This window comes from Corvus cornix, chromosome 6 (genome assembly GCF_000738735.6).
Source record: "Corvus cornix cornix isolate S_Up_H32 chromosome 6, ASM73873v5, whole genome shotgun sequence".
NCBI classification, from domain to species: domain Eukaryota; kingdom Metazoa; phylum Chordata; class Aves; order Passeriformes; family Corvidae; genus Corvus; species Corvus cornix.
The window spans coordinates 31040136-31054754 of record NC_046336.1 but is presented as its reverse complement, the minus strand read 5'-3'; the positions used below and the strand labels follow the sequence as shown (position 1 = coordinate 31054754).

The window sequence follows — 14619 nt, the reverse complement described above, 5'->3', positions numbered from 1 at the left end:
CTTTTCACGTGACTCAGTATTTTTTCAGTAAGCTCAGTGAAACTGATACAGATTCACCACTTAGAATCTTGATATAGGGTTTAGCTCTATTGTATGTCAGATCATTTTTGAAAAAGATATTCATTGAAAAAGCAATGGCAAATTATGTGGATGGTTTTCTAAACTGATTCTAGTAGCAACAGCACCAAAATATTTTGCTGCAGCATATTTTACAACAGCTACAGTAGAGTAAACACAGACAGAAAAAGTGTCTTACCCTGCAACAGCACCTTTCACTAGCCCAAACAGCACTTCTAGAAAAGAAGGAGCAGCTTTCAAGGTACATGAGAGGAGCAGCACTGATCAAAGTTCAATTATCAATTGAGTAAACCTTTTTTTTTTACAGAAAGGGCAATTTAAAACAAACAAACAAAAAAATCTTACCACAAATACAACTTAAGACCACTTAGAACTTAAATACAACCACGCTACAGGAGTATTTCTTGAAGAGAAAAATAATGCAGACAAATATAAGGAAAGTCCAGATTCAAGAACACAGCAGGTTATCTCACTTTTCAGCACAGGACAAACAAAGGTGAATGTGTTCTCAGTAGGGAGCACATCAGATTTTCCTTTTGGATGGAACGGTAGTTCCAAAACCCTTCCAGAATTCTACAGAAACAGTTCACTCTTGTACAACCTTTGCAGCTATGGGTAAATGGAAAACTAATTCTAATTCAGGCAAAACATCATTTACATTTTTGTCTACTCCGAACAGGTCAATGCACCCAATTTTTAGTTTGCCATTAAAACATTACTGGCTTTTAAGCTCTGTTTGAGAGCCTATGCTGTCCCTCCAATTCTTCCTTTCTCCTTATCTACATAAACTGCATTTAACATCTTTTTGCAAATGAGGGAGTTTGATACCAACAGAAACCCAGTGCTGCAGGGTAAACAGTCCCTGTCTTATTTAAGAGAAGATATTTACAAAACAGAAAGTAAGGTATATGTAGATTTTTAACTTCTTTATGTAAGAATTAGTAGGACCCCTTTTACAAACTCTTGGCTGCATTAGGGAAATATCAATACCTTTCTATCATTTTAATGATGTCACAGGGTCAACTGAAGCTAATGGAGCTGCACTCTGGATTAATTCAGACCAAATAGGATGGTAAGTTAATTGAAGGTTTGTCACTCTTGCACAACAACAACACCACAACTAAACCTTTGTGGAAATTTCAACTGCTGCTGCTCCACCTCTCTGCCCAAACTGGAGCCCCACAGCAGTGCTGGTTGAAGAAAACATGTGCGTGTGCCTGAGCTACTGCTGAAAGGGCTGAGAGTTCACAGAACCCTGAGGGAATTCAGGCTGGAATGCAGCTCCCACCTCCAGTCACTGCAGGGGGAGCAGCACCCCTGAGCACAAGGATGCAAGAGCACAGTAGTTATCTGAGATAGCAGTTAAAGCCGTAACAACTGGTTCCATCAGGGCTACCTGTGGACAACTCCAGAAGGGTCACAAAGCAATGCAGGTGGATCCTGCTCTCCCATTCTCTCCATCCACTCCTCTCTGACCCCTTTACATCAGCTTTTACCCAGCTGAGCTAACTCATTCACATCAAGGAGACTTTGACACTGTAAATGCTGATGGACCCTTTTACCTGTAACAGCATTTGGGATTTTATCTAACTGGTTAGAGGTGCTACCCTACTGCCTGGAACCTGGAGCACTGCAGGGTGTATCCCCTACAGCCTTTGCTTCTCCCTGCACTTCATGTTTATGAACAGCTGTGCAACAGAATGGCCCCAGCCCTGCCCTGCCTGCTCTGCTTCAGATACCCTTCACACACCAGTGTGAAGCATGGCTGCCTCTGCCCAAGCACAAACCCACCCATCCACACACCGTGGGCAGCAGAACCTTGTTTTAATTTATGTAAGTTTTGGCTGATCTGTATGTTCATGTCTTTTAGAAAGAGACACAGAGATAAAGAAGTCACCAAGTCAGATGAGAATGTCAAAACAGGCAGAATTTTAAAAGACTAATTTTGAAAAGCTGCATCACACACTCAGCCTCCATAATGACTGCTTTTAATTGAACCATTTCAAGTGAATTTCACTGAATTCTAATTTTCATTACCAAATGCTTATGGATCCAGGATATTCCATGACTGGGGAGAGTTTTCTTTTTTTTTCCTTTTCCTCCTGATGGACATTGCCATGAGAACTACAGTGAAATGCATTTCTCCTACTCTGGTAATAAGGTACACATTCAATTTTAAATTATAAAAGGCAATACTTTTTTTGGTGGTGTTACTTTTAGTAACACAAATCAGGCCAGCTGGAGATGTTATTTCTACCCTGGAGAGTCTTGTGCAATGTTTTAAATTGTAAAGGGAAATAAGTGATTCTAGCTTTTATGACAACACAATTCACAGTGACTTCTCCTGGTATTATTTTTCTGGGAATTGCTGCACACTGCAGACTAACATAAACTTCTATGAGCACCTTGAGAGAAATATGCATTTAAAAGTTTATTTAGGCAAGGTAAAAGATTACACTGAGAAGAATACATTAACACACGCTAAGCAGAATAGAGCCCTATCTCCACTCTGCCTACATTCTCCTCCTGTGTAAGTGGACAATTCAGTTTAAAACTCCTACTTCCACTTGGATGCAAAGTCCTAATCTTCACATTCCAGCCAAGCCCAACAGACAGATTATTTTGTGAGAATAACTGGAAACAACTAGTTTTCAGTTTTTGACAGTTTTCAACAACTTTCTTCCTGGGCAACAGCCAGTGACAATAAATGACAACCTAAATGATGCAAGTGTAACTGGATTGTATAAAAAAGCTTCCAAAATAATTTAAGACTATTGCTACTGAAAATTTAATTTCTCAAGTCAAAATGGAGTAAGCATCATGAGGAGTTCTGTGGTTTTATTCAGCATTAGCTCAGTTTAGATCCTGAGATAGAGGGCACAAAATTAAAACAAGCAACTACAGGGCAAGTTGGCAAGTCTGAAGGAACAGCGCTGACACCTTGCAGAATTCTTGTGTCCTATGCACAGTTTTTTCATTCTAAATAGTTTCTGTAATGCCACTCTGCCCTCCTTCCACGTGACATGAAAACGTAGCTCCCTCCTAAACAACTGTTTGCAGACAATACCAATTCTAGTGATTTCCACATCCATGAGGGAATCAAATTGCCCCACTCGCTGCACTCCAAAGTAGAAAACAGTTTTGAAAGGAAAACAACCAAGTTCCCTTTCCACTAATAAGATTTAACAACAGATCTGCAAATACTATCAGAGAGGGATGAGAAGAACAGTTCAGAAACAGCACTCAATAGTAACAGGTGGCTGAACACAGAAACATACTGTCACATCCTTATAGTCTAAGTTCTTGGTATGAGTTCCACAAAGTCCAAAAGATCTGACCCAAGCTATCTCAATGCACTTTCAGCCTACATTCCGTGATAAAAAGACCATAACTAAAGCTCAGATAAGTGTTTTGACAATGTTTTAGATTTTTAACAGGTTCTAGTTCTTTCCTCACACACTATATCCATCTTTTTAAAGTACCGAGATTAATTCAAATAAACACCCTTAAACAAATGAAATTTGAAGTCAGTTGCATATTATAATGACAAAGTGCCCTTTTTCTATCTGTTTCACTTCCCTGGCTGCATTTTCCAAACACTGAAAATAACATTAACTGTATGGACAGACAGTTAAGATAACTTTATCTTCTGGAACAGCTGGCAGGAAGCAATGCACAAAAAGAATGTACAAAGACTTCATTCTGCAATAGGAATTGGTATTTTGGTATTTTGGTATTATGCGTATATGAAAAAATTACACCAATAAATTTTCTTCACTCAGGAGAAACATCAGCCTAATACGTCTATAGAAATTGCAGGAAACTGCTGTAAAAGAAATTTGTTTCTGTGGGGAATATGGAAAGAATTGGACTAGTGTACCGTAGACACTTATATTTATCCCTGTATCTGACTTAAATGTTATATATTTAAATAGAAGATTTGTAGATTTGTAGATAAAGCCTTCTCCCCGAATGTGTTCCCACTCCACAGAAACATCCACAGCTACTCCATTAAGACCTAAGCTAACTACTTTGACTAAAAATGAGGATTTTAGCTTTCTCACAGAATTACAGAGATTCCTCAGAAAAACATGTGAACCACATTTCCAGTTTGCTGGTTTTGCTGCCCAATCCAGTACTAGGAAAAGTGTGTTTTCATGCACAGCATTCTCTGCCCTACAGTGATGATTAATTATTCTGTCTTTTCCCTTGAGTGAAGTTCAGGATAAGCAATTCTCAAGAGTTCTTGTGTATAAACATTTGCACAAACAAACACTACAACAGAAACGCAGTAGGAGTAAAAGAGTTTGGGGGACAACTTGGTTGGTGTGCTTTGTCAACCTCCTAAAAGGAGGGGAGAAGAGATCTACACCCTAACCTGTTTAAAGTTTATATACAAAGAGCCAAAGTTAAAGCATCAGTTAAAAGGCAGCTTTCCACACAGGAGACAGATATTCAGAGGTGTTGTATCTGATAAGTTTTGGTGGGTTTTGTGGTCAGGGTTTCATATATGACACATATTTTAATAAGCTTTAGTTAATTGCTTCTGAAGGGCTCTTGATGGAACCAATCCCTATTCTGTAACAAAGTAACATGCAGCAGATTTTTTAGTTGTTTTTCTGAATGAAACTCTAAATTTGTAAATACAAAACTGTTTATTCCTAACATGTGTTCAACAGCTGCATTCTTCTGAAACACTGGAATGTGGAAAATACTGACAGAAGTTAGTATGGGAGAGTTGTGCTGTGCAAAGGATTCAATAGGAAAGGTGCACACGGAGCTCAAAGTTTTAATAGGACAACAGAGATGACATGCAAAAATAAGGTATGAAAAAACCCTAAATGGCAGAAAGAGAAGGGTGCACATCTCCAAAGACTGCAAGAAGCTTGGAAACAGCGACCTCTCATCACCCTGTTCTTCCACCCTCTGCACTTCAATTCCTTAATTTATTCTAGTCCAACTGCAACTTCAGTCTTCTGAAGCAATCAACAAGTCTATTGCTCAGAACAAACACCAGACTGATGGTTAGAGCTAAATGGTGCTCTGTCAGGTTGCCAGAATTACTCTTTAAAAGAAATACATTATTGCAATTTCAGGAAGTCCATTAAAGTCCCAAGTTCAACTGGCCTTCATTTTCCCGTGTCAGTGTTAGGTGTGCATATGTACTAACCACAGGATGAAGGTAAACTACTGCTGAAACTATTCTAATTTATTTCTCTCAGCTTCCAAACTGTGCTAGTTCTTCCCTGCATTGCAGCCATATGCCAAAGCCTCAGCTAAGATCAGGGCCCCTGTGGCAAGACTCAAATCTTTGCCTCAGAGAGATCAAGGGTTAATTAGCCAAGACTAACTAGCAGATGGGAGGAGAAATAATGGAGGAAGCTGGAGATAAATTTACCCAAGGTCACAGAGCAGGACACCAACACAACCCCTATCTAGACTTCCCTTCCTAATAGGTCACATTTTCACTCCCCTTTGGCTGAACTTTCTTTTTTGCTGCTTTGCTCTTCAGTTATGAATAATTCATGCTCCAGCTCTTAGGTCAAGATTTCTGTTCACAAATGATAAAGTTAACCAGGCAAGAAGTCTTACGCTGCCATATGAAAAACACTGAAAAGAATGGCAAGATCAAAACTTTCCAGCCAAGAATTTTGCTGCTGGTTTCTTCAGCCACATACAATTAGAATTGTTTCTTTTTTACTGATACTGGTGTAATTAATTCTGTCTCTCTCTGTCTGCCCATGGCAAGGACTTAATTTCTGCAATTCATAGCTTGAAACATGAAGAAATTCTGCATTTAGATTAGCTGTAGCATTTCCTCTGCCCTGTAAGTATTTTGATTTTGTAGAGTTTACTGCAAATATGGCAACAAAATTTAGTAGCATAAAGGCAAACTGTGAATACTGCTCCTAATAAAAATTCATCACTTTTACATACAAGACCAGATCACCCATCCAAGTGACTTGAAGCCAGAAAGCAATTCTAACTAGTGACTTGTTCTAGATAAACAAAATTGTTGTCTTGACATTAGCCAGAGTAAGTTACTGCATTGAATAGAGTTGACAGACATTGTTTCTGGAAGTGCTAGATACAGCTCCTATTGACTCTGTGGTAATAAACTGACATTTTTAAAACTGAGATTGTCCATTTTTCAATTACCTAAAGCAGTGTGGCAAAGAGTGTCCTTTGTCTGCCTTCTATTAATTACAGCACAGCAACCAACATGCCTTAAGCCTTTGAACAGAATGCTGGTCACATTATCATCTGTCATTCTCCTTGAACTCCACACGTAAATTCTGTACTTTCCTGGTTACATTTTCTTTGAGGGGTACAAAACAAACTACTGTATAATTCTAAATCACCCAGAAGAAAAAGCAGACCATGTAGTGATTACCAGGGAAATTAGAAGGGTACAGCTGATAGTGAGGATAAGTAATAGTAACAGTAGATTTCTTTCCATTGTCCAAACTGATGGTGCACATCTCCCACAGCAGATTTGTATACCTTGAAATTTATGGGGAGAGTGGCCCCTCTTAGCCAGCCATTAGCTTACAGTAAAAACTGCAGGACATAGGGAGTCCTTTACCTAAATGTAATGAAGTATTGTTTCTAACAGAGGACAGTGTGAGTAAAGATCATCTAAACCTATTCTCTACCACTTACGTAAATTACATCACCTAACTTTAGCTCCTGAAATACACCATACCAAGTATTTAATAGTATACTTTATATAATAAAAATTCAATGTAGCATAGGTTGGTTGCTATAGTAACTGGATGAAATTGCTCCATGTGAACTAAATGAGAGTGAGAAAAATGCATGAGATCTCCTGGTAAGAAATCTGGACACTGATGTCTGATTGCAATGCACCAAGTTAAAGATTGCTCAGTACTCTTTGGACTCTATGGGTAATGAAAGAGGAGACAAACTCCAAACAAAGAGCTGGCTGTCCCTTGGTCAGGATGGCAGATGGGATGGCACAGCTCTCTTAGGCTGTGGTTGAGTATTGTGACAAAAGCTGGATGATAAATTCTTTGGTTCCAAAAAATGGGCAGGTTTCCCTGACTAAAGCATAATTCTTGTTCCCAAACAATTTTATTTACAACAGATCCCATGCCAAAAAGTGAAAAGAAACACACAAACAACGAACCCACAAACCCAGAGAAATATCAATCTTCAAGCTGAACAGTGACTTCACTGAGATGCATTGTAAATTGGCTTGCATGTGAGTGCAGAATTAGACACAGAAACTTCTGGAGATGCTTTAGAATCCACACCATTCTGTGGTTCTATGCAAGCTGCATGTTTGGCCTCTCATTTCAAAGCTTGTCCTGCCCTTAATTCAAGTCCACATACTGTTTCTCTTGAACAGAAAAGGAATGGAAAAGGGGTTTCGAAGGCAGAAAACTCTCACTTCTTACTCATGTTTAAATGAAGCCAATTTTCAGATAGGATGTAGAAACAGAATACAATTGATGTTTTAAAACCATTTCTAAAAAAACTCCTGTCATTTTTTCCAAAAAGAATTTCAGGAAGTGGTAGTGGCTGTTTCAGTTCCAAGCAAATAAATGCCTGAGACCTCAGGATTGGAAGCAATGAAGAGAGGATGCTCCTACGAGGGGAGAGGCCAAGTGGTTAACTTAGTCACTGTTCACACATACTGGACGTAGAACTTAAAGGAACAGAAAAAATCCATGCAGTCTTAATTATGTATCCTTAATCTGAAAGCCTCACATTTTCCACCATTTTCATTTAATTCAAAACATAAATGCTTTATTTTTGCAGTAGTTTTCCCTGCTGTGTTGTCTTTTGAAATCCAATAGCAGTGCGAGCATATAGGAAATTAGTCTGTAGTCATTCAAAAGAGGCTGAAAGATGGACTAGCAATAAAATCAAAATATAGAACCATATTACTGTAGTAAGTATTTGAGCTAATACTATACATAATTGCACTGCTAATGCCAGCTTCAGCTTATAGAATCGCAAGTGCACGTTAACATTGTAACACAAAATATATCAGAAATTAGATAATGAAGAATTGGTGCCAAATGTGACTTTTAACCTCTGGGAAGATAAAAGTTGTGCAAAAATCTTCTCACAGGGAGAAACCGTGTGGTACACAGTGTACTGCAACTTGTTCCTCACCATTTCCAGCACTGTGCTACCACAGGATGCACAGGAGGATGTGCAGCAACCCTTAACTGCAAGCTGATCCTTAAGTACAGTTTAACAAAAGCAACCTAAGCAAAGCAGATCTCCTCCAGCTGGAGGGGAAGGAGGAGAGATCTCAATGTTCCGTTCCAGTGTTGGACATCAGCCTGAGTGGCCAAAGTTACAATTAACACTTCTGGGAAATTAATTACTTGGAAACACACAGCAGTGAAGAGAAACAACCATTACACACAGGAAGGATTATATGAGTATGAGCTGACATTAAATTTGCTACTGAAAGCTCTGTGTTCGCATCACTTTCTGGCAAAGCAGTATTCACATATCTAAAACAAATGGGACTCACCTTCCCTTTCAACTGACACAGAAGCACAGTGGTACCTTTACGTTCCTTAAAAATGTCAAGAGGAAACAAATGTGAAATGGTTCAAATGTGAAGCTGACCCAGAAGCCTCCAAAACACAGTTTTACTTGAAGGCATTTTAAGGAGCATCCACGCTCTGTTTTCACTGACTTCATTTATGCCAGCCAAGAAGATTCAAGACTTCTACTGGCTGAAGTGCCTTCAAAATCCGGCTACTGCTTTACACAGTTGGCTACTTTTAAGCATGGTTCTCTATCTAATTTTTGATCCAAGTAGTGCTTTACACTTAAATAATCAGTATAGTTTTAAAACAGTGATTACTGTAAAAAGTTACGTCATATCAGAGCCATACATAAAACCATTTCTTACTAGTTTTAGAGTAAGTAAGCAAAAACACACAGGCATTTTCTGGGATGAGAAGGGGGCTTCAGAGGGAGATGGGGACAGACAACACAGAGTTTGGATAACCAGAAGCTATGTGCAAATTTTTAGTTTAATTTATTCAGTGCTACAGGTGGGGATAAATATCAGGGAATGTAGTTTATCTATCTGCTGTGACCTGCTGTCACAGAACATGAGAAAAACAGTAAACATCTCTCAGTTTAGTACTACCATAAGGAAACTACACATACATTTTTGTCTACACAAACATTTCACATCTAGAATACCAAAAGAGAGGGCAAGACAAACTTCTTACCTCCTTCATAAATGCCTGAAGCTCCAAGAGAGACCTGGAACTTCTGTGAAGGATTTCCCACCACCTGTAAACCCACAAAAGTTTTTACTATTCACAAAAAAAGTCCCATTCATGCCCTTTGCCACTCCCAATCCCACATAATACTAAGTACTCTATTCCAAGTGTGACAGTGCTAATACCTTTAGAAGTAGGACATTTGATTCAGTGACAGAAGATGCCAGGAAAAAAAAAAAAAGGAACAAAATACCCATACCACAAATCTGAATCAATTTGAAAACAGACTGAAAATGGATTTCCAGAAATCTTAACTTTATTATTTTTCCACTCTATGAAATAGTTTACATGAATAAACTACAATCTTCATAAACAAAGAATTAAAGTATGGTAATATAATTAATGCCAACCAGGATGTATTTACAGGAAAAGCATCTCAACTAACTTGATGAAGTTCATATTAAAAAGAAAATTGCTTGATGTAGTTAGAATTTTATGTGGATAAATTAAGACCTGGTACTTCCTGAAATGTTGAGTGAGAACCTGAAATGAAACAAAGTCAACACATATTGCGTGCTAATCAAATTAAAACCTGATGAAGTGACAAATCTCAGTTGAAAGTTGAAGCAGAAAATCCTCATCAGGGGACCAGGGCTTTTAATGGGTTCCTGCAGGCTCTACAGGATTTTAATAATTTAGTTTTTAAAAATTTCAATAGTTTACAATTAGCTACCTGATGGGAAAAAATAACAGTAAAATCTGGAGATGAGACAGAGGAAAAAGTTAGCAACAAGTAGGGTGTGTCATGAATGTACAAGGACAAATACCAGCCAGAGCAGCTTGCATTTTAACACTTCTAACGCAAGCAAACATTTTGGCAAACTTAATGCTGGAAGAAGGAATCATTCTGAATTCCTGTGTCACGGGATACCAGCAGGAGCTCCGAAGTGTTTCGGTCTTGCTTGTTCTTCTTACAGAGGAACTTCAGCTCTTCAACACGTTTAATTTGAAATGGCTACTCTGGATGTGCATGTGTGCACTCACCCAAATGCACATGCACACCTACAGAACAGCATGCTCTTGCTTAGGGTAAACAAATAAGGGGGAAGCATGCTATTTACACAAAAGGATTAACATGTTGCCTTGGAGATATGATACTTTTTTTGATGGATACAAGTTCCTCACTAAGGCGAGGAATGAAATTAAACATCCCTGTGTCATTACACTCCGAACAATGTGCCAGAATCAGTGACAACCAGCAATTCTTTCTCTCCAACATGTTCCCAAGGACTGGGAAATTTATTTACAAAAAGATACTACAAAAACTCGGCTGAAGATAACTAAAACTTCCCATAAGTCAAAATTCTGTTATTTAATTCTCAAGCTGATACTGTAATTCCAGTATTACTTTCTCTCTTACTATCAAACTTTTATTTAAAATCTCTAGTTTGAAGGGGGTCATGGTCAGCATTTTAAGTATCTCCAAAACAACCATTTGCAAAACTAACTAAGTACCAAGCAAAAACACAACCTATGAGCAACCTTGAGACCAAGTGCCAGCAGAGTAATTGCAGTGAATAAGCCATTTGCACTCACACTGATTTCCCTCATCAGATTCAGAAATAATGCTGGCAAATTGTCCTTCACTTTTTTTTTCCAGCACCCTGTCCTCATAAATTCCCATCACACCATGACAGATACAACAGAAAACTCTTGCTAGGAAATAAAGGAATAAATTTGTAGAACTAAAAATTAGTTTTTCTTATGATGATCAAAAGTTTGGAATACAAACTGTTCTGAAAGGTAATGATTGTCCTTTATGCAAACAGGACAGTTTCATAAATAATAAATCATATCATATTCACTGCCACAGGCTGCCCAGAGAAGCTGTGGCTGCCCCATCCCTGGAAGCGTCCAAGGGCAGGTTGGACAGGGCTTGGAGCAAGCTGGGATAGTGGGAGGTGTCCCTGCCCATGGCACGGGCTTGGAACTGGATGATCTTACAAGGCCCTTCCAACCTGAACCACTCTATCATTCTATCAGTTTTAGAGCACAACCCAGTATTTACTTCACAAGCACAGTTTCCAGGAATCAGTTTATTCGGTTCAGCCATCAGGTTATTACACAGGTTAAATAAATGAAAGTGAGGGGCACATCTCAGAGGTTAATTACAGATGTAAGTCACTTTTCAGAACTGAAATGCAGTACAGTTGCATGTTGGCTATAACCTGGTGCCCTTGCTAATTGCTCTCAGAAAAGTGGACTCTCCTCTGCCCTCAAGCACTCATTCACAACCCTCCCCTGCCCCAGCGCAGATGATGATCTGACAAAAAAAGCAAACTCAAAAATCAGAACACCCCCCATCATCTTGCTATTCAAGGACACAATAAACTAATATTTATCAAGATATTTAGGGACCCAAAGACCCATACATAAAACTACCTTTCCAAATCCAGGCCTTGCTTGTCAAAAATCTACGATGTTCAAATGAATGATGGGATTCAAACTAGCTATTAAATGGCACATATGGCTCAGATGTGACTACAGCTATTAGTGCTCATATCTAGTATTTCAGCATCTCCTGTGGTAAATTATTTCCTGCAACTGAGAAGTAATTATCACAAAGTTATTGGGTTATCAGACTTCTAATGATGTTATAATTGCTTTCATTATACAATTGATTTGTCACAAATGCTCATATTGCAAATGTTACTGACCTACTGCCATTCCTACAACATAATTAAAGTTTCAGTTCAGTTTAACACGTTGCCCTCCCGTGCTGCTGAAGACATCACAGAAGCCACAAAGCACCTGCAGTCACTCTGCAGCTCAGCAGCTGTATGAGACTCAGGTCAGATGGTATTTTGCCACCTATTCTCTGAATTCTTACATTCTCCATACTTCACCTTGGTGTTTCAACACCTTAACTTCGCTTCTTTATTCAGCCATGCTACATTTACCCCCACTGCATCATATTTCTCTCCACATACAGAACTTATTTCTTACTCAGCAGTTTTCCTTTGGACACTGGCTACACTTGCACCAAAACCAAATTAGTTTCTGCTTCCCTTTGCCTGGTATTTTTCTTTTTGATAAAGTAATGGCCCAATTAATTCACTTGCTATTTTTTTTCAGAGTCTTCAACTTCTGCCTCTTTGCACAATTATTTTTCTCATTCATTTCTTTCTGGAGATTTTGCTGAATCTCTCTGAGAGTTAAGAACAGACCAAAGGAGCGCAAATAAACCAGTTTTGTATTGTCTTGTTTTAGTAGACCCTTCAATGCATGCCTGTTTAGATGGGTTTGCTGCAGAATTCTTACCTTTTACAAGCTGTTGCTCTGAAATAACATGAGAAGTCTGTGAGTAACCTTTTGAAAATGAGAGCCCTAAAATCTAATACTGTTGATACCTCTATTCAAGGTTACTACCTTCATACAAACCCTAAATAAGACCCATCTTTCCCTTGTTTTTCTTGAGTGGCAATTAAAGTTCAGCTGATGGAGGCTCAGGAGCCTGCCAGCACCAGGGAGTTCATATAGTTTGCATACTGACTTCTGCAAGTCTGTGAGGTCATTAAACCATCCATCTACCTACACGTTTTTTCCTGTATCTCAGAGATGTCCACACTTCAAAAACCATAGAGGATTAAAAACATTAAAGGGGGAAAAAAAATCAAGTTTAATATTATTCTGTCCTCTAGAATTAAGCCACCATGATTAGGAATTAGGGAACTACATAAACATAGTACTATAAAGGACCAGATGTCCATGAAAGTAGAATTTCTGCGGTGTGAGAGTTAAAGTATATCCTTTAGGTAGTAAAAAGGGAAGCTAATACCAAGAACAAATAATACTAAAAAAACCTCTAAAATACACAAAACATGAAAAACTCTAGACAAAAGTCTTCGTCAAAAAAAGTAAAAAATAATAAGTATTTTAGGTGTTTTGGCATTGCTGTCATTTAAATTACTGCATTACTAAATGAAAAGGAAAGAAAAAAAAAGTTATGTAACACATATGAATCACCATTGTCTGCAGTGAGAAACAAATATCAAGTAACTCTTCTAAAATGAACTCTTCTTTCTATATTTAGAAAGAATTCTTGCCTGCGTAGGAATCTAATTGCCATGTCAGAAGTAGACTACATCTAACTCCAGGAGTAGAATAACCACCTGATTTGCACTGAAGATACACCAGTGTAGATCAGGAGCAACTTCACTGAAGTCAAGGAATTGAGAACAAATCTGGCCCTTCATTCAGTAGCCACATATCCACTCTCTGATAGGCAGAAAGAACATTAAGCAGTAAAGATGTACATGAATTTTAAAGGATAAATTTCAGAATCCATACTGCCGCTCTCTAACATCCTTCACATTATGTTCCCATCTAAATGCTTCTAAGGAGCACCACAAATTATGAACATTACACTCTAAGAACATATGGCCAGCTGTGTGATTGTTTGTATCAGCAGATGAGGTCTGTCAGCGGGTGGGAATCAGAGGTCTCACTTAGCCCATGTACCACTCATTTAGATCACAAAAATTATAGAAACAATAGCAGAAAGACCCTTACGAAGCAAGAGTTACAATCTCTACCTTAAAACCACCTTTATTAGTATGGACATTTGCATCTCCCAAAACAGCATTTATCTGCTTATGAGACCCACCTATACATATATATATATATATATATATATATATATATATATTAGACCTATGGACTTAGAAAGAACAGGAAGTATCTTACATCACACAAAGGTTTTGCAGAAAACCTTCCAAGCAGACCTGCCTGCTAGGCAGCTTCAGCTACAGAATTCAGAGCAAACAACACGGATTTGGGGGTAGGAGAGGCTGGCTAAAAAATACAAAACTCTCACATAAAAAATAAAGCTTATGTCACATAAATATTTCAAACTGCTACTGTGCTACCAGTTGCTTAGCAATGCCCTCTCTCTTAACAAAAAGCTGTCTTTTGTTCCTAACAAGTTCTAACACCAGAGACAGCAATCCTGGTACTCAGGCTTTAAAGACACTTCGGAGGACAGCTGAGCTGATCGTGAGAGATCACTGCACACCGAGCGTCTGCCTGCACTGCTCATCTCTCTCCAGCTTGCTCAGTGTCTGGCTCTGCAGTGCTGTCTCTTCCATGCCCCCATGCCATGCAGCAGCCTTACCAACTGCTTCAACCCAGTGACACAGCAGCAAACAGCTCACATTTTCCACCTGTGTCACTTCCAGCAGCTTACAGAGCTGCCGCAGTTCCCTGAGGGGTCAGAGCAACACAACCGGGGCCACACGCAGGCAGAAGTGCGGAAGGA

At 38.8% G+C, this 14619-nt stretch overlaps 1 long non-coding RNA gene across 4 annotated transcripts in view; it reads right to left on the bottom strand.

The window, feature by feature from the left end:
* LOC104690160 overlaps window positions 1–9374 on the bottom strand; it is a 314275-nt gene extending 304901 nt beyond the window's left edge. For all 4 annotated transcript variants that reach the window (XR_005602169.1, XR_002045719.2, XR_002045718.2 and 1 more), the window contains exon 1: window positions 9309–9374. This is a non-coding gene — a long non-coding RNA (uncharacterized LOC104690160). The remainder of the gene's footprint in view (window positions 1–9308) is intronic.
* Window positions 9375–14619: the final 5245 nt, after the last annotated feature.